This window comes from Carica papaya, chromosome 8, assembly GCF_054855325.1.
Source record: "Carica papaya isolate Zhongbai chromosome 8, ASM5485532v1, whole genome shotgun sequence".
NCBI lineage: Eukaryota > Viridiplantae > Streptophyta > Magnoliopsida > Brassicales > Caricaceae > Carica > Carica papaya.
The window spans coordinates 18,265,297-18,282,998 of record NC_142316.1 but is presented as its reverse complement, the minus strand read 5'-3'; the positions used below and the strand labels follow the sequence as shown (position 1 = coordinate 18,282,998).

Genomic DNA, 17,702 nt, shown 5'->3' with positions numbered 1-17,702 from the left:
GTCGAAAGAATCATCTGCAAAAAAATGGGTGCATCAAAAGGACTTCGCAGGAGGTCACCCATCCTAGTGCTACTCTCGCCCAAGCACCCTTAACTTGCGGAGTTCTGATAGAATCCGTTGCATTGGTGCTGGTATAATTGCTCATGTTTCATTCTGCGCTGCAAATACATACACTTTTTCTCCCTCCATCCCCCCTCCCGTCATTTGTTTCCTTGTGCGTGCGCACTGCACCTCCCGTGCTCCTTCTAATATAAAGTAAAATGCTACGGTGCCGTGACTCACATTTGCGAATAAACCTGAGGACCATAATTCAAGTCGCGCGTATCGTCGAAAGAATCATCTGCAAAAAAATGGGTGCAACACGAGGACTTCCTAAGAAAATTGGTGAAATATAAGGACTTCGCAGGAGGTCACCCATCCTAGTGCTACTATCGCCCAAGCACCCTTAACTTGCGGAGTTCTGATAGAATCCGTTGCATTGGTGCTGGTATGATTGCTCATGTTTCATTCTGCGATGCAAATACATACACTTTTTCTCCCTCCATCCCCCCTCCCGTCATTTGTTTCCTTGTGCGTGCGCACTGCACCTCTCCTTCTCGTTCAAATATCAAGTAAAATGCCACGGCGCCGTGACTCACATTTGCGAATAAATCTGCGGACCATAATTAAAGTCACGCGTAACGTCGAACGGCACATCTGAAAAAAAGAAAATGGGTGCAACACGAGAACTTCCCTGGAGGTAACCTATCATTGTACTACTTTCGCCAAAGCACACTTAACTGCGGAGTTATGATGGGATCCGGTGCATTTGTGCTGGTGTGACCGCACCTGTTTAATTTCGTGCTGAAAATACATACACTCCTTCTTCCCTCCTCCCCTCCCATCATTTGTTTCCTTGTGCGTTCACACTGCACCTCTCCTTCTCGTTATAATATCGATTAAAATGCCACTGATTCTTGACTCACATTTGCGTATAAACCAGCGGACCATAGTTCCAGTCGCGCGTAACGTCGAACGACCCATATGAAAAAAAATTGTTGCGATACGAGGACTTCCCAAGAGGTCACCCATCGAGTACTACTCTCACCAAAGCACACTTAACTGCAGAGTTCTGATGGGATCTAGTGCATTAGTGCTGGTATGATGCCACTTGTTTAATTTTGCGCTTCAAATACATACACTCCCTCTCTTTTCTTCCTCATCCCGTTATTTGTTTCCTTGTGCGTGCGCACTGCACCTCCCGTTCTCGTTCTAATATCAAGTAAAATGCCACGGCGCCGTGACTCACATTTGCGAATAAACCTGAGGACCATAATTTAAGTCGCGCGTAACGTCGAAAGAATCATCTGTAGAAAAATAGGTGCAACACGAGGACTTCCTAAGAAAATGGGTGAAATATAAGGACTTCGCAGGAGGTCACCCATCCAAGTACTTTTCTCGCACAATCACCCTTATCTGCGGAGTTCTGATAGAATCCGTTGCATTAGTGCTGGTATGATCCCTCATGTTTCATTCTGCACTGCAGATACATACACTCTTTCTCCTCCCATCCACCGACCCGTCATTTGTTTCCTTATGCGTGCACTCTGCACCTCTCTTTCTCGTTCTAATATCAAGTAATATGCCCCGGCACAGTGACTCACCTTTGCAAGTGAACCAGCGGTTTATAATTCCATTTGCGCGTAACGTCGAACAACCCATCCGAAAAAAATAGGTGCAACGCGAGGGCTTCCCAAGTTGTCACCCATCCGAGTACTACTCTCACCCAAGCACACTTAAGTGCGGAGTTCTGATGGGATCCGGGGCTTTACTGCTGGTATGATCGCACCTGTTTAATTTCGCGCTGCAAATACATACACTCCTTCTCATTTCTTCCCCCTCCGGTCATTTGTTTCCTTGTGCGTTCACACTTCACCTCTCATTCTCGTTCTAATATCGATTAAAATGCCCCTGCTTCTTGACTCACATTTGCGTATAAACCAACGGACCCTAGTTCCAGACTCGCGTAATCTCAAACGACCCGTCTGAAAAAAAATTGGTGCGACACGAGGACTTTCCAGGAGGTCACCCATCCGAGTACTAATCTCGCCCAAGCACACTTAACTGCGGAGTTCTGATGGGATCCGGGGCATTAGTGCTGGTATGATCGCACCTGTTTAATTTCGCGCTACAAATACATAAACTCATTCCCCTTCCCCCTCCCGTCATTTCTTTACCTTGTGCGTGCGCACTGCACCGCCCGTGCTCGTTCTAATATCAAGTAAAATACTACGGTGCCGTGACTCACATTTGCGAATAAACCTGAGGACCATAATTCAACTCGCGCGTATCGTCGAAAGAATCATCTGCAAAAAAATGGGTGCAACACGAGGACTTCCTAAGAAAATTGGTGAAATATAAGGACTTCGCAGGAGGTCAACCATCCTAGTGCTACTCTCGCCCAAGCACCCTTAACTTGCAGAGTTCTGAAAGAATCCGTTGCGTTGGTGCTGGTATGATTGCTCATGTTTCATTCTGCGCTGCAAATACATACACTTTTTCTCCCTCCATCCCCCCTCCCGTCATTTGTTTCCTTGTGCGTGCACTCTGCATCTCTCCTTCTCATTTTAATATCGATTAAAATGTCCCTGCTTCATGACTCACATTTGCTTATAAACCAGTGGACCCTAGTTCCAGTCGCGCGCAACGTCGAACGACCGTCTGAAAAGAAATTAGTGCGACACGAGGACTTCCTAGGAGGTCACCCATCCGAGTACTACTCTCGCCCAAGCACACTTAACTGCGGAGTTCTGATGGGATCCGGTGCATTAGTGCTGGTACGATCGCACTTGTTTAATTTCGCACTGCAAATACATAAACTTCTTCTCCTTTCTTCCCCCTCCCGTCATTTCTTTCCTTTTGCGTACGCACTACACCTCCCGTGCTCGCTCTAATATCAAGTAAAATGCTAAGGTTTCGTGACTCACATTTGCGAATAAACCTGAGGACCATAATTCAAGTCGCGCGTATCGTCGAAAGAATCATCTGCAAAAAAATGGGTATAACATGAGGACTTCTTAAGAAAATGGGTGAAATATAAGGACTTCGAAGGAGGTCACCCATCCTAGTGCTACTCTCGCCCAAGCACCCTTAACTTGCGGAGTTCTAATAGAATCCGTTACATTGGTGCTGGTATGATTGCTCATGTTTCATTCTGCGCTGCAAATACATACACTTTTTCTCCCTCACACTTAACTGCGGAGTTCTGATGGGATCCGGAGCTTTAGTTCTGGTATGATCACACACTCCTTCTCCTTTCTTCCCCCGCCCGTCATTTGTTTCCATGTGCGTTCACACTTCACCTCTCATTCTCGTTCTAATATCGATTAAAATGCCCCTGCTTCTTGACTCACATTTGCGAATAAACTAGCGGACCCTAGTTCCAGACGCGCGTAACGTCGAACGACCCGTCTGAAAAATAATTGGTGCGACACGAGGACTTCCCAGGAGGTCACCCATCCGAGTACTAATCTCGCTCGAGCACACATAACTGCGGAGTTCTGATGGGATCCGGTGCATTAGTGCTAGTATGATCACACCTGTATAATTTCGCGCTGCAAATACATAAACTCATTCCCCTTTCTTCCCCCACCCGTTATTTATTTCCTTGTGCGTGCGCACTGCACCTCCCGTTCTCGTTCTAATATCAAGTAAAATGCTACAGCGCCGTGACTCACATTTGCAAATAAACCTGAGGACCATAATTCAAGTCGCGCGTAACGTCGAAAGAATTATCTACAAAAAAATGGGTGCAACACGAGGACTTCAGAAGAAAATGGGTTAAATACAAAGACTTCGCAGGAGGTAACCCATGCTAGTATTACTCTCGCCCAAGCACCCTTACCTACGGAGTTCTGATAGAATCCGTTGCATTAGTGCTGGTATGATCGCACCTGTTTCATTTCGTGCTGAAAATACATGCACTCCTTCTCCTTCCCTCCCCCTCCCATCAATTGTTTCCTTGTGCGTGCACTCTGCATCTCTCATTCTCGTTTTAATATCGATTAAAATGCCCCTGCTTCTTGACTCACATTTGTGTATAAACCAGCGGACCCTAGTTCCAGTCGCGCGTAACGTCGAACGACCCGTCTGGAAAAAAATTAGTGCGACACGAGGACTTCTCAGGATGTCACCCATCCGAGTACTGCTCTCGCCCAAGCACACTTAACTGCGGAGTTTTGATGGGATCCGATGCATTAGTACTGGTATGATCGCACATGTTTAATTTCGCACTGCAAATGCATAAACTCCTTCTCCTTTCTTCCCACTCCCTTCATTTGTTTCCTTGTGCGTGCGCACTGCACCTCTCGTTCTCATTCAAATATCAAGTAAAATGCCACGGCGCCGTGACTCACATTTGCGAATAAATCTGCGAACCATAATTAAAGTTGCGCGTAATGTCGAACAGCACATCTGAAAAAAAGAAAATGGGTGCAACACCAGAACTTCCGAGGAGGTAACCCATCATTGTACTACTTTCGCCAAAGCACACTTAACTGCAGAGTTCTGATGGGATCTGGTGCATTTGTGCTGGTGTGACCGCACCTATTTAATTTCGTGCTGAAAATACATACACTCCTTCTTCCCTCCCCCCCTCCCATCATTTGTTTCCTTGTGCATTCACACTGCACCTCTCCTTCTCGTTCTAATATCGATTAAAAAGTCCCTGATTCTTGACTCACATTTGCGTATAAACAAGCGGACCATAGTTCCAGTCGCGCGTAACGTCGAACGACCCATCTAAAAAAAAATTGTTGCGATACGAGGACTTCCAAAGAGGTCACCCATCCGAGAACTATTTTCACCCAAGCACGCTTAACTGCAGAGTTCTGATGGGATCCAGTGCATTAGTGCTGGTATAATCACACCTGTTTAATTTCGCGCTGCAAATACATAAACTCCTTCTCTTTTCTTCCCCATCCCGTCATTTGTTTCCTTGTGCGTGCGAACTGCACCTCCCGTAGTCGTTCTAATATCAAGTAAAATGCCACGGAGCCGTGACTCACATTTGCGAATAAACCTGCGGACCATAAATCAAGTCGCGTGTAACGTCGAAAGAATCATCTACAAAAAGATGGGTGCAACACGAGGACTTCACAAGAAAATGGGTGAAATATAAGGACTTCGCAGGAGGTAACCCATGCTAGTACTACTCTCGCCCAAGCACCCTTACCTATGGAGTTCTGATAGAATCCGATGCATTAGTGCTGGTATAATCGCACCTGTTTCATTTCGTGCTGAAAATACATACACTCCTTCTTCCTTCCCCCCCTCCCATCATTTGTTTCCTTGTGCGTTCACACTGCACCTCTCCTTCTCGTTCTAATATCGATTAAAATACCCCTGATTCTTGACTCACATTTGCGTATAAACCAGCGGACCATAGTTCCAGTCGCGCGTAACATCGAACGACCCGTCTGAAAAAAAATTTGTGCAACACAAGGACTTCCCAGGAGGTCACCCATCCGAGTACTACTCTCGCCCAAGCACACTTAACTGCGGAGTTCGGATGGGATCCGATGCATTAGTGCTGGTATGATCGCACCAGTTTAATTTCGCGCTGCAAATACATAAACTCCTTCTCCTTTCTTCTCCCTCCCGTCATTTGTTTCCTTGTGCGTGCGCACTGCACCTCCCGTGCTCGTTCTAATGTCAAGTAAAATACTACGGTACCGTGACTCAAATTTGCGAATAAACCTGAGGACCATAATTCAAGTCGCGCGTAACGTCGAAAGAATCATCTGCAAAAAAATGGGTGCAACACGAGGACTTCACAAGAAAATGGGTGAAATATAAGGACTTCGCAGGAGGTAACCCTTGCTAGTACTACTTTCACCCAAGCACCATTACCTACGGGGCTCTGATAGAATCCGTTGCATTAGTGCTGGTATGATCGCACTTGTTTCATTTCGTGCTGAAAATACGTACACTCCTTCTCCTTCCCTCCCCCTCCCATCAATTGTTTCCTTGTGCGTTCACACTACACCTCTCCTTCTCGTTCTAATATCGATTAAAATGCCTCTACTTCTTGACTCACATTTGCGTATAAACCAGCGGGCCCCCAGTTCCAGTCGCGCGTAACGTCGAACGACCCGTCTGAAAAAAAATTGGTGCGACACGAGGACTTCCCAGGAGGTCACCCATCCGAGTACTACTCTCGTCCAAGCAAACTTAACTGCGGAGTTCTGATGGGATCCGGTGCATTAGTGCTGGTATGATCGCACCCATTTAATTTCGCGTCGCAAATACATAAACTCCTCCTTTCTTCCCCCTCCCGTCATTTGTTTCCTTGTGCGTGCGCACTGCACCTCCCGTGCTCGTTCTAATATCAAGTAAAATGCTACGGCGCCGTGACTCACATTTGCGAAAAAACCTGAGGACCATAATTATACTCGCGCGTACCGTCGAAAGAATTATCTGCAAAAAAATGGGTGCAACACGAGGACTTCCTAAGAAAATGGGTGAAATATAAGGACTTCGCAGGAGGTCACCCATCCTAGTGCTACTCTCGCCCATGCACCCTTAACTTGTGGAGTTCTGATAGAATCCGTTGCATTGGAGCTGGTATGATTGCTCATGTTTCATTTTGCGCTGAAAATACATACACTTTTTCTCCCTCCATCCCCCCTCCCGTCATTTGTTTCCTTGTGCGTGCACTCTGCATCTCTCATTCTCGTTCTAATATCGATTAAAATGCCCCTGCTTCTTGACTCATATTTGCGTATAAACCAGTGGACCCTAGTTCCAGTCGCGCGTAACGTCGAACGACCCGTCTGAAAAAAAAAATTAGTGCGACACGATGACTTCCTAGGAGGTCACCCATCCGAGTACTAATCTCGCCCAAACACACTTAACTGCAGAGTTCTAATGGAATCCGATGCATTAGTGCTGGTATGATCGCACCTGTTTAATTTTGCGCTGCAAATACATAAACTCCTTCTCCTTTCTTCCCCCTCCCGTCATTTGTTTCCTTGTGCGTGCGCACTGTACCTCTCGTTCTCGTTCAAATATCAAGTAAAATGCCACGGCACCGTGACTCACATTTGCGAATAAATCTGCAGACCATAATTAAAGTCGCGCGTAACGTCGAACGGCACATCTGAAAAAAAAAAATGGGTGCAACACGAGAACTTCCCATGAGATAACCCATCATTGTACTACTTACGCCAAAGCACACTTAACTACGAAGTTCTGATGGGATCCGGTGCATTTGTGCTGGTGTGACCGCACCTGTTTAATTTCGTGCTGAAAATACATACACTCCTTCTTCCTTCCCCCATCCCATCATTTGTTTCCTTGTGCGTTCACACTGCACCTCTCCTTCTCGTTCTAATATCGATTAAAATGCCCCTGATTCTTGACTCACATTTGCATATAAACCAGCGGACCATAGTTCCAGTCGCGTGTAACGTCGAACGACCAATCTGAAAAAAAAAAAGTTGCAACACAAGGGCTTCCCAAGTGGTCACCCATCCAAGTACTACTCTCGCCCAAGCACACTTAACTGCGGAGTTCTGATGGGATCCGGAGCTTTAGTGCTGGTATGATCGCATCTGTTTAATTTCGCGCTGCAAATACATACACTTCTTCTCCTTTCTTCCCCCTCCCGTCATTTGTTTCTTTGTGCGTTCACATTTCACCTATCATTCTCGTTCTAATATTGATTAAAATGCCCCTGCTTCTTGACTCACATTTGCGTATAAACCAGTGGACCCTAGTTCCAGACGTGCGTAACGTCGAACGACCCGTCTGAAAAAAAATTGATGCGACACGAGGACTTCCCAGGAGGTCACCCATCGGAGTACTAATCTCGCCCAAGCACACTTCACTGCGGAGTTCTGATGGGATCCGGTACATTAGTGCGGGTATGATCGCACCTGTTTAATTTTGCGCTTCAAATACATAAACTCATTCCCCTTTCTTCCCCCTCCCATCATTTGTTTCTTTATGCGTGCGAACTGCACCTCCCGTTCTCGTTCTAATATCAAGTAAAATGCTAAAGCGCCGTGACTCACATTTGCGAATAAACCTGAGGACCATAATTCAAGTCGCGCGTAACATCGAAAGAATCATCTGCAAAAAAATGGGTGCAACACGAGGACTTCACAAGAAAATGGGTGAAATATAAGGACTTCGCAGGAGGTAACCCATACTAGTACTACTCTCGCCCAAGCACCCTTACCTACGGAGTTCTGATAGAATCCGTTGCATTAGCGCTGGTATGATCGCACCTGTTTCATTTCGTGCTGAAAATACATACACTCCTTCTCCTTCCCTCCCCCTCCGATCAAATGTTTCCTTGTGCGTTCACACTGCACCTCTCCTTCTCGTTCTAATATCGATTAAAATGCTCCTGCTTCTTGACTCACAATTGCGTATAAACCAGCGGACCCCAGTTCCAGTCGAGCGTAACGTCGAACGACTCGTCTGAAAAAAAATTGGTGCGACACGAGGACTTCCCAGGAGGTCACCCATCCAAGAACTACTCTCGCCCAAACACACTTAACTGCGGAGTTCTGATGGGATCCGGTGCATTAGTGCTGGTATGATCGCACCCGTTTAATTCCGCGCTGCCAATACATAAACTCCTTCTCCTTTCTTCCCCCTCCCGTCATTTGTTTCCTTGTGCGTGCGCACTGCACCTACCGTGCTCGTTCTAATATCAAGTAAAATGCTACGGTGCCGTGACTCACATTTGCGAATAAATCTGAGGACCATAATTCAAGTCCCGCATATCGTCGAAAGAATCATCTGCAAAAAAATGGGTGAAATATAAGGACTTCGCAGGAGGTCACCCATCCTAGTGCTACTCTCGCCAAAGCACCCTTAACTTGTGGAGTTCTGATAGAATCTGTTGCATTGGTGCTGGTATGATTGCTCATGTTTCATTCTGCGCTGCAAATACATACACTTTTTCTCCCTCCATCCCCCCTCCCGTCATTTGTTTCCTTGTGCGTGCGCTCTACATCTCTCCTTCTCGTTCTAATATCGATTAAAATGCCCCTGCTTCTTGACTCACATTTGCGTATAAACCAGTGGACCCTAATTCCAGTCGCGCGCAATGTCGAATGACCAGTCTGAAAAAAAAAATTAGTGCGACTTGAGGACTTCCAAGGAGGTCACCCATCCAAGTACTACTCTCGCCCAAGCATACTTAACTGCGGAGTTCTGATGGGATCCGGTGCATTAGTGCTTGTATGATCGCACCTGTTTAATGTTGGGCTGCAAATACATAAATTCCTTGCCCTTTCTTTCCCCTCCCGTCATTTGTTTCCTTGTGCGTGCGCACTGCACCTCTCGTTCTCGTTCAAATATCAAGTAAAATGCCACGAAGCTGTGACTCACATTTGCGAATAAATCTGCGGAAAATAATTAAAGTCGCGCGTAACGTCGAACGGCACATCTGAAAAAAAAAAATGGGTGCAACAGGAGAACTTCCCACGAGGTAACCCATCTTTGTACTACTTTCACCAAAGCACACTTAACTGCGGAGTTCTGATGGGATCCGGTGCATTTGTGCTGGTATGATCGCACCTGTTTAATTTTGCGCTGCAAATACATAAACTCATTCCCCTTTCTTCCCCCTCCCGTCATTTGTTTCCTTGTGCGTGCGCACTGCACCTCCCGTTCACGTTCTAATATCAAGTAAAATGCTACAGCACCGTGACTCACATTTGCGAATAAACCTGAGGACCATAATACAAGTCGCGCGTAATGTCGAAAGAATCATCTGCAAAAAAATGGGTGCAACACGAAGACTTCACAAGAAAATGGGTGAAATATAAGGACTTCGCAGGAGGTAACCCATGCTAGTACTACTCTCGCCCAAGCACCCTTACCTACGGAGTTCTGATAGAATCCGTTGCATTAGTGCTGGTATGATCGCACCTGTTTCATTTCGCGCTGCAAATACATACACTCCTTCTCCATTCTTCCCCCTCCCGTCATTTGTTTCCTTGGGCGTGCGCATTGCACCTCTCGTTCTCGTTCAAATATCAGGTAAAATGCCACGGCGCCGTGACTCACATTTGCGAATAAATCTGCGGACCATAATTAAAGTCGCGCGTAATGTCGAACGGCACATCTGGAAAAAAAAATGGGTGCAACACGAGAACTTCCCAGGAGGTAACCCATCATTGTACTACTTTCGCCAAAGCACACATAACTGCGGAGTTCTTATGGGATCTGGTGCATTTGTGCTGGTGTGACCGCACATGTTTAATTTCGTGCTGAAAATACATACACACCATCTTCCCTCCCCCCCTCCCATCATTTGTTTCCTTGTGCGTTCACACTGCACCTCTCATTCTCGTTCTAATATCGATTAAAATGTCCCTGATTCTTGACTCACATTTGCGTATAAACCAGCGGACCATAGTTCCAGTCGCGCGTAACGTCGAACGACCCATCTGAAAAAAAATTGTTGCGATACGAGGACTTTCCAAGAGGTCACCCATCTGAGTACTACACTCACCCAAGCACACTTAACTGCAGAGTTCTCATGGGATCCAGTGCATTAGTGCTAGTATGATGCCACTTGTTTAATTTTGCGCTTCAAATACATACACTCCTTCTCTTTTCTTCCTCCTCCCGTCATTTGTTTCCATGTGCGTGCGCACTGCACCTCCCGTACTCGTTTTAATATCAAGTAAAATACCACGGTGCCGTGACTCACATTTGCGAATAAACCTGCGGACCATAAATCAAGTCGCGCGTAACGTCGAAAGAATCAGCTACAAAAAGATGGGTTCAACACGAGGACCTACCAAGAAAATGGGTGAAATATAAAGACTTTGCATGAGGTTACCCATCCGAGTACTTTTCTCGCCCAAGCACCCTTAACTGCGGAGTTCTGATAGAATCCGTTGCATTAGTGCTGGTATGATCCCTCATGTTTCATTCTGCACTGCAAATACATGCACTCTTTCTCCTCCCATCCCCCCTCCCGTCATTTGTTTCCTTTTGCGTGCACTCTGCATCTATCTTTCTCGTTCTAATATAAAGTAATGTGCCCCGGCACCGTGACTCACCTTTGCAAATGAACCAGCGGTTTATAATTCCATTCGCGCGTAACGTCGAACAGCCCATCCGAAAAAAAATAGGTACAACACGAGGGCTTCCCAAGTGGTCACCCATCCGAGTACTACTCTCGCCCAAGCACACTTAACTGCAGAGTTCTGATGGGATCCGGGGCTTTAGTGCTGGTATAATCGCACCTGTTTAATTTCGCGCTGCAAATACATACACTCATTCTCCTTTCTTCCCGCTCCCATCATTTGTTTCCTTGTGCGTTAACACTTCACCTCTCATTCTCGTTCTAATATCGATTAAAATGCCCCTGCTTATTGACTCACATTTGCGTATAAACCAGCGGACCCTAGTTCCAGGCGCGCGTAACGTCGAACGACTCATTTGAAAAAAAATTGGTTCGACACGAGGACTTCCCAGGAGGTCACCAATCCGAGTACTAATCTCGCCCAAGCACACTTAACTACGGAGTTCTGATGGGATCCGGTGCAATAGTGCTGGTATGATCGCACCCATTTAATTTTGCGCTACAATTACATAAACTCATTCCCCTTTCTTCCCCCTCCCGTCATTTGTTTCCTTGTGCGTGCGCACTGCACCTCCCGTTCTCGTTCTAATATCAAGTAAATGCCACGGCGCCGTGACTCACATTTGCGAATAAACCTGAGGACCATAATTCAAGTCGCGCGTAACGTCGAAAGAATCATCAGCAAAAAAATGGGTGTAACACGATGACTTCACAAGAAAATGGGTGAAATATAAGGACTTCGCAGGAGGTAACCCATGCTAGTACTACTCTCGCCCAAGCACCCTTACCTACGGAGTTCTGATAGAATCCGTTGCATTAGTGCTGGTATGATCGCACCTGTTTCATTTCTTGCTGAAAATACATACATTCCTTCTCTTTCCCTCCCCCTCCCATCAATTGTTTCCTTGTGCGTTCACACTGCACCTCTCCTTCTCGTTCTAATATCGATTAAAATGCCCCTGCTTCTTGACTCATATTTGCGTATAAACCAGCGAACCCTAGTTCCAGTCGCGCGTAACGTCGAACGACTCGTTTGAAAAAAAATTGGTGCGACACGAGGACTTCCCAGGAGGTCACCAATCCGAGTACTACTCTCGCCAAAGCACACTTAACTGCGGAGTTCTGATGGGATCCGGTGCATTAGTGCTGGTATGATCTCACCTGTTTAATTTTGCGCTGCAAATACATAAACTCATTCCCCTTTCTTCCCCCTCCCGTCATTTGTTTCCTTATGCGTGCGTACTGCACCTCCCGTTCTCGTTCTAATATCAAGTAAAATGCCACGGCGCCGTGACTCACATTTGCGAATAAACCTGAGGACCATAATTCAAGTCGCGCGTAACGTCGAAAGAATCATCAGGAAAAAAATGGGTGCAACACGAGGACTTCACAAGAAAATGGGTGAAATATAAGAACTTCGCAAGAGGTAACCCATGCTAGTACTACTCTCGCCCAAGCACCCTTACCTACGGAGTTCTGATAGAATCCGTTGCATTAGTGTTGGTATGATCGCACCTGTTTCATTTCTTGTTGAAAATACATACATTCCTTCTCCTTCCCTCCCCCTCCCATCAATTGTTTCCTTGTGCGTTCACACTGCACCTCTCCTTCTCGTTCTAATATCGATTAAAATGCCCCTGCTTCTTGACTCACATTTGCCTATAAACCAGCGGACCCTAGTTCCAGGCGCGCGTAACGTCGAACGACTCATTTGAAAAAAAATTGGTTCGACACGAGGACTTCCCAGGAGGTCACCAATCCGAGTACTACTCTCGCCAAAGCACACTTAACTGCGGAGTTCTGATGGGATCCGGTGCATTAGTGCTGGTATGATCGCAACTGTTTAATTTCACGCTGCAAATAGATAAACTCCTTCTCCTTTCTTCCCCCTCGCGTCATTTGTTTCTTTGTGCGTGCGCACTGCACCTCTCGTTCTCGTTCAAATATCAAGTAAAATGCAACGGCGCCGTGACTCACATTTGCGAATAAATCTGCGGAGCATAATTAAAGTCGCGCGTAACGTCGAACGGCACATCTGTAAAAAAGAAAATGGGTGCAACACGAGGGTTTCCCAGGTGGTCAACCATCCGAGTACTACCCTCGCCCAAGCACACTTAACTGCGGAGTTTTGATGGGATTCGGAGCTTTAGTGCTGGTATGATCGCACCTGTTTAATTTCGCGCTACAAATACATACACTCCTTCTCCTTTCTTCCCCCTCCCATCATTTGTTTCCTTGTGCGTTCACACTTCACCTCTCATTCTCGTTCTATTATCGATTAAAATGCCCCTGCTTCTTGACTCACATTTGCGTATAAACCAGCGGACCCTAGTTCCAGACGTGCGTAATGTCGAACGACCCGTCTGAAAAAAAATTGGTGCGACACGAGGACTTCACAAGAAAATGGGTGAAATATAAGGACTTCGCAGGAGGTAACCCATGCTAGTACTACTCTCGCCCAAGCACCCTTACCTACGGAGTTCTGATAGAATCTGTTGCATTAGTGCTGGTATGAGCGCACCTGTTTCATTTGGTGCTATAAATAAATATACTCCTTCTCCTTCCCTCCCCCTCCCGTCATTTGTTTCCTTGTGCGTTCACACTTCACCTCTCATTCTCGTTCTAATATCGATTAAAATACCCCTGCTTCTTGACTCACATTTGCGTATAAACCAGCGGACACTAGTTCCAGACGCGCGTAACGTCGAACGACCCGTCTGAAAAAAAATTGGTGCGACACGAGGACTTCCCAGGAGGTCACCCATCCGAGTACTAATCTCGCCCAAGCACACTTCACTGTGGAGTTCTGATGGGATCCGGTGCATTAGTGCTGGTATGATCGCACCCGTTTAATTCTGCGCTGCAAATACATAAACTCCTTCTCCTTTCTTCCCCCTCCCGTTATTTCTTTCCTTGTGCGTGCGCACTGCACCTCCCGTGCTCGTTCTAATATAAATTAAAATACTATGGTGCCGTGACTCACATTTGCGAATAAACCTGAGGACCATAATTCAAGTCGCGCGTATCGTCGAAAGAATCATCTGCAAAAAAATGAGTGGAACACGAGGACTTCCTAAGAAAATGGGTGAAATATAAGGACTTCGCAGGAGGTCACCCATCCTAGTGCTACTCTCGCCCAAGCACCCTTAACTTGCGGAGTTCTGTTAGAATCCATTGCATTGGTGCTGGTATGATTGCTCATGTTTCATTATGCGCTGCGAATACATACACTCTTTCTCCCTCCATCCCCCCCTCCCGTCATTTGTTTCCTTGTGCGTGCACTCTGCATCTCTCCTTCTCGTTCTAATATCGATTAAAATGCCCCTGCTTCTTGACTCACATTTGCGTATAAACCAGTGGACCCTAGTTCCAGTCGCGCGAAACGTAGAACGACCTGTCTGAAAAAAAAATTAGTGCGACACGAGGACTTCCCGAGAGGTCACCCATACGAGTACTACTCTCGCCAAAGCACACTTAATTGCGGAGTTCTGATGGGATCCGGTACATTAGTGCTGGTATGATCGCACCTGTTTAATTTCGCGCTGCAAATACATAAACTCCTTCTCCTTTCTTCCCCCTCCCAGCATTTGTTTCCTTGTGCGTGCGCACTGCACCTCTCGTTCTCGTTCAAATATCAAGTAAAATACCACGGTTCCGTGACTCACATTTGCGAATAAATCTGCGGACCATAATTAAAGTCGCGCGTAACGTCGAACGGCACATCTGAAAAAAAAATGGGTGCAACACGAGAACTTCCCAGGAGGTAACCCATCATTGTACTACTTTCGCCAAAGCACACTTAACTGCGGAGTTCTGATGGGATCCGGTGCATTTGTGCTAGTGTGACCGCACCTGTTTAATTTGGTGCTGAAAATACATTCACTCCTTCTTCCCTCCCCCCCTCCCATCATTTGTTTCCTTGTGCGTTCACACTGCACCTCTCCTTCTCGTTCTAATATCGATTAAAATGCCCCTGATTCTTGACTCACATTTGCGTATAAACAAGCGGACCATAGTTCTAGTCGCGCGTAACGTCGAACAACCCATCTGAAAAAAAATTTTTATGCTACGAGGACTTCCAGGAGGTCACCCATCCGAGTACTACTCTCGCCCAAGCACACTTAACTGCAGAGTTCTGATGGGATCCAGTGAATTAGTGCTGGTATGATGCCACTTGTTTAGTTTTGCGCTTCAAATACATACACTCCTTCTCTTTTCTTCCTCCTCCCGTCATTTGTTTTCTTGTGCGTGCGCACTGCACCTCTCGTACTCGTTCTAATATCAAGTAAAATGCCACGGTGCCGTGACTCACATTTGCGAATAAACCTGCGGACCATAAATCAAGTGGCGCGTAACGTCGAAAGAATCATCTGCAAAAAGATGGGTGCAACACTAGGACCTCCCAAGAAAATGGTTGAAATATAAGGACTTCGCAGGAGGTCACCAATCCGAGTACTTTTCTCGCCCAAGCACCCTTAACTGCGGAGTTCTGATAGAATCCGTTGCATTAGTGCTGGTATGATCCCTCATGTTTCATTCTGCACTGCAGATACATACACTCTTTCTCCTCCCATCCCCCCTCCCGTCATTTGTTTCCCTGTGCGTGCACTCTGCATCTCTTTTTCTCGTTCTAATATCAAGTAATATGCCCCAGCACCGTGACTCACCTTTGCAAATGAACCAGCGGTTTATAATTCCATTCGCGCGTAACGTCGAACAACCCATCCGAAAAAAAATTGGTGCAACACGAGGGCTTCCCAAGTGGTCACCCATCCGAGTACTGCTCCTGCCCAAGCGCACTTAACTGCGGAGTTCTGATGGGATCCGGAGCTTTAGTGCTGGTATGATCGCACCTATTTAATTTCACGCTGCAAATACATACACTCCTTCTCCTTTCTTCCCCCTCCCGTCAATTGTTTCTTTGTGCGTTCACACTTCACCTCTCATTCTCGTTCTAATATCGATGAAAATGCCCCTGCTTCTTGACTCACATTTGCGTATAAACCAGCGGACCCTAGTTCCAGACGTGCGTAACGTCGAACGACCCATCTGAAAAAAAATTTGTGCGACACGAGTACTTCCCAGGAGGTGACCCATCCGATTACTAATCTCACCCAAGCACACATAACTGCGGAGTTCTGATGGGATCCAGTGCATTAGTGCTGGCATGATCGCACCTGTTTAATTTCGCTCTGCAAATACATAAACTCATTCCCCTTTCTTCCCCCTCCCGTCATTTTTTTCCTGTTGCGTGCGCACTGCACCTCCCGTTCTCGTTCTAATATCAAGTAAAATGTCACGGCACCATGACTCACATTTGCGAATAAACCTGAGGACCATAATTCAAGTCGCGCGTAACGTCGAAAGAATCATTTGCAAAAAAATGGGCGCAACACGAGAACTTCACAAGAAAATGGGTGAAATAAAAGGACTTCACAGGAGGTAACCCATGCTAGTACTACTCTCGCCAAAGCACCCTTACCTACGGAGTTCTGATAGAATCCGTTGCATTAATGCTGGTATGATCGCACCTGTTTCATTTCATGCTGAAAATACATACACTCCTTCTCCTTCCCTCCCCCTCCCATCAATTGTTTCCTTGTGCGTTCACACTGCACCTCTTCTTCTCGTTCTAATATCGGTTAAAAGGCCCCTGCTTCTTGACTCACATTTGCGTATAAACCAGCGGACCCTAGTTCCAGTCGCGCGTAACGTCGAACGACCCATATGAAAAAAATTAGTGCGACACGAGGACTTCCCAGGAGGTCACCCATCCGAGTACTACTCGGTACCAAGCACACTTAACTGCGGAGTTCTGATGGGATCCGGTGCATTAGTGCTGGTATGATCGCACCCATTTAATTTTGTGCTGCAAATACATAAATTCCTTCTCCTTTCTTCCCCCTCCCGTCATTTGTTTCCTTGTGCGTGCGCACTGCATCTCCCGTGCTCGTTCTAATATCAAGTAAAATGCTACGGTGCCGTGACTCACATTTGCGAATAAACCTGAGGACCTTAATTCAAGTCGCGCGTAACATCAAAAGAATCATCTGCAAAAAAATGGGTGCAACACGAGGACTTCCTAAGAAAATAGGTGAAATATAAGGACTTCGCATGAGGTCACCCATCCTAGTGCTACTCTCGCCCAAGCACCCTTAACTTGCGGAGTTCTGATAGAATCTGTTGCATTGGTGCTGGTATGATTGCTCATGTTTCATTCTGCGCTGCAAATACATACACTCTTTCTCCCTCCATCCCATCTCCCGTTATTTGTTTCCTTGTGCGTGCACTCTGCATCTCTCATTCTTGTTCTAATATCAAGTAAAATGCCCTGGCATCATGACTCACCTTTGCGAATGAACCAGCGGTTTATAATTGCATTCGCGCGTAACGTCGAATGATCCATCTGAAAAAAAATGGGTGCAACACGAGGACTTCCCAGGAGGTCACCAATCCGAGTACTACTCCCGCCCAAGCACACTTAACTGCTAAGTTCTGATGGGATACGGTGCATTAGTGCTGGTATGATGGCACCTATTTAATTTCGCGCTGCAAATACGTACACTCCTTCTCCTTTCTTCCCCTTCCCGTCATTTGTTTCGTTGTG

At 46.3% G+C, this 17,702-nt stretch overlaps 6 non-coding genes and 24 pseudogenes across 6 annotated transcripts; all 30 read right to left on the bottom strand.

Moving 5' to 3' along the window:
* Positions 1–711: 711 nt before the first annotated feature.
* Positions 712–830, bottom strand: LOC148247206 (5S ribosomal RNA; annotated as a pseudogene).
* Positions 831–1,711: 881 nt separating this feature from the next.
* On the bottom strand, positions 1,712–1,830 carry LOC148247205 (5S ribosomal RNA; annotated as a pseudogene).
* Positions 1,831–2,035: 205 nt separating this feature from the next.
* LOC148247204 (5S ribosomal RNA) lies at positions 2,036–2,154 on the bottom strand (annotated as a pseudogene).
* Positions 2,155–2,711: 557 nt separating this feature from the next.
* LOC148247203 (5S ribosomal RNA) lies at positions 2,712–2,830 on the bottom strand. Its single transcript, XR_015815435.1, has one exon. It is a non-coding gene; the product is annotated as a 5S ribosomal RNA (ribosomal RNA).
* A 631-nt stretch (positions 2,831–3,461) lies between these two features.
* LOC148247202 (5S ribosomal RNA) lies at positions 3,462–3,580 on the bottom strand (annotated as a pseudogene).
* A 559-nt stretch (positions 3,581–4,139) lies between these two features.
* On the bottom strand, positions 4,140–4,258 carry LOC148247201 (5S ribosomal RNA; annotated as a pseudogene).
* Positions 4,259–4,467: 209 nt separating this feature from the next.
* On the bottom strand, positions 4,468–4,586 carry LOC148247200 (5S ribosomal RNA; annotated as a pseudogene).
* A 204-nt stretch (positions 4,587–4,790) lies between these two features.
* LOC148247199 (5S ribosomal RNA) lies at positions 4,791–4,909 on the bottom strand (annotated as a pseudogene).
* Positions 4,910–5,467: 558 nt separating this feature from the next.
* LOC148247198 (5S ribosomal RNA) lies at positions 5,468–5,586 on the bottom strand. Its single transcript, XR_015814601.1, has one exon. It is a non-coding gene; the product is annotated as a 5S ribosomal RNA (ribosomal RNA).
* A 560-nt stretch (positions 5,587–6,146) lies between these two features.
* Positions 6,147–6,265, bottom strand: LOC148247197 (5S ribosomal RNA). The gene has a single exon (XR_015815258.1). It is a non-coding gene; the product is annotated as a 5S ribosomal RNA (ribosomal RNA).
* A 560-nt stretch (positions 6,266–6,825) lies between these two features.
* LOC148247196 (5S ribosomal RNA) lies at positions 6,826–6,944 on the bottom strand (annotated as a pseudogene).
* A 208-nt stretch (positions 6,945–7,152) lies between these two features.
* On the bottom strand, positions 7,153–7,271 carry LOC148247195 (5S ribosomal RNA; annotated as a pseudogene).
* A 204-nt stretch (positions 7,272–7,475) lies between these two features.
* LOC148247194 (5S ribosomal RNA) lies at positions 7,476–7,594 on the bottom strand. Its single transcript, XR_015815956.1, has one exon. It is a non-coding gene; the product is annotated as a 5S ribosomal RNA (ribosomal RNA).
* A 205-nt stretch (positions 7,595–7,799) lies between these two features.
* Positions 7,800–7,918, bottom strand: LOC148247193 (5S ribosomal RNA; annotated as a pseudogene).
* A 559-nt stretch (positions 7,919–8,477) lies between these two features.
* On the bottom strand, positions 8,478–8,596 carry LOC148247192 (5S ribosomal RNA). The gene has a single exon (XR_015814983.1). It is a non-coding gene; the product is annotated as a 5S ribosomal RNA (ribosomal RNA).
* Positions 8,597–9,129: 533 nt separating this feature from the next.
* Positions 9,130–9,248, bottom strand: LOC148247191 (5S ribosomal RNA; annotated as a pseudogene).
* A 208-nt stretch (positions 9,249–9,456) lies between these two features.
* On the bottom strand, positions 9,457–9,575 carry LOC148247190 (5S ribosomal RNA; annotated as a pseudogene).
* Positions 9,576–10,136: 561 nt separating this feature from the next.
* On the bottom strand, positions 10,137–10,255 carry LOC148247189 (5S ribosomal RNA; annotated as a pseudogene).
* An 883-nt stretch (positions 10,256–11,138) lies between these two features.
* On the bottom strand, positions 11,139–11,257 carry LOC148247188 (5S ribosomal RNA; annotated as a pseudogene).
* Positions 11,258–11,462: 205 nt separating this feature from the next.
* LOC148247187 (5S ribosomal RNA) lies at positions 11,463–11,581 on the bottom strand (annotated as a pseudogene).
* A 558-nt stretch (positions 11,582–12,139) lies between these two features.
* On the bottom strand, positions 12,140–12,258 carry LOC148247186 (5S ribosomal RNA; annotated as a pseudogene).
* A 556-nt stretch (positions 12,259–12,814) lies between these two features.
* LOC148247185 (5S ribosomal RNA) lies at positions 12,815–12,936 on the bottom strand (annotated as a pseudogene).
* Positions 12,937–13,145: 209 nt separating this feature from the next.
* On the bottom strand, positions 13,146–13,264 carry LOC148247184 (5S ribosomal RNA; annotated as a pseudogene).
* Positions 13,265–13,823: 559 nt separating this feature from the next.
* LOC148247183 (5S ribosomal RNA) lies at positions 13,824–13,942 on the bottom strand. Its single transcript, XR_015815361.1, has one exon. It is a non-coding gene; the product is annotated as a 5S ribosomal RNA (ribosomal RNA).
* A 563-nt stretch (positions 13,943–14,505) lies between these two features.
* On the bottom strand, positions 14,506–14,624 carry LOC148247182 (5S ribosomal RNA; annotated as a pseudogene).
* A 206-nt stretch (positions 14,625–14,830) lies between these two features.
* LOC148247181 (5S ribosomal RNA) lies at positions 14,831–14,949 on the bottom strand (annotated as a pseudogene).
* Positions 14,950–15,831: 882 nt separating this feature from the next.
* On the bottom strand, positions 15,832–15,950 carry LOC148247180 (5S ribosomal RNA; annotated as a pseudogene).
* Positions 15,951–16,155: 205 nt separating this feature from the next.
* Positions 16,156–16,274, bottom strand: LOC148247179 (5S ribosomal RNA; annotated as a pseudogene).
* Positions 16,275–16,832: 558 nt separating this feature from the next.
* On the bottom strand, positions 16,833–16,951 carry LOC148247178 (5S ribosomal RNA; annotated as a pseudogene).
* A 561-nt stretch (positions 16,952–17,512) lies between these two features.
* LOC148247177 (5S ribosomal RNA) lies at positions 17,513–17,631 on the bottom strand (annotated as a pseudogene).
* Positions 17,632–17,702: the final 71 nt, after the last annotated feature.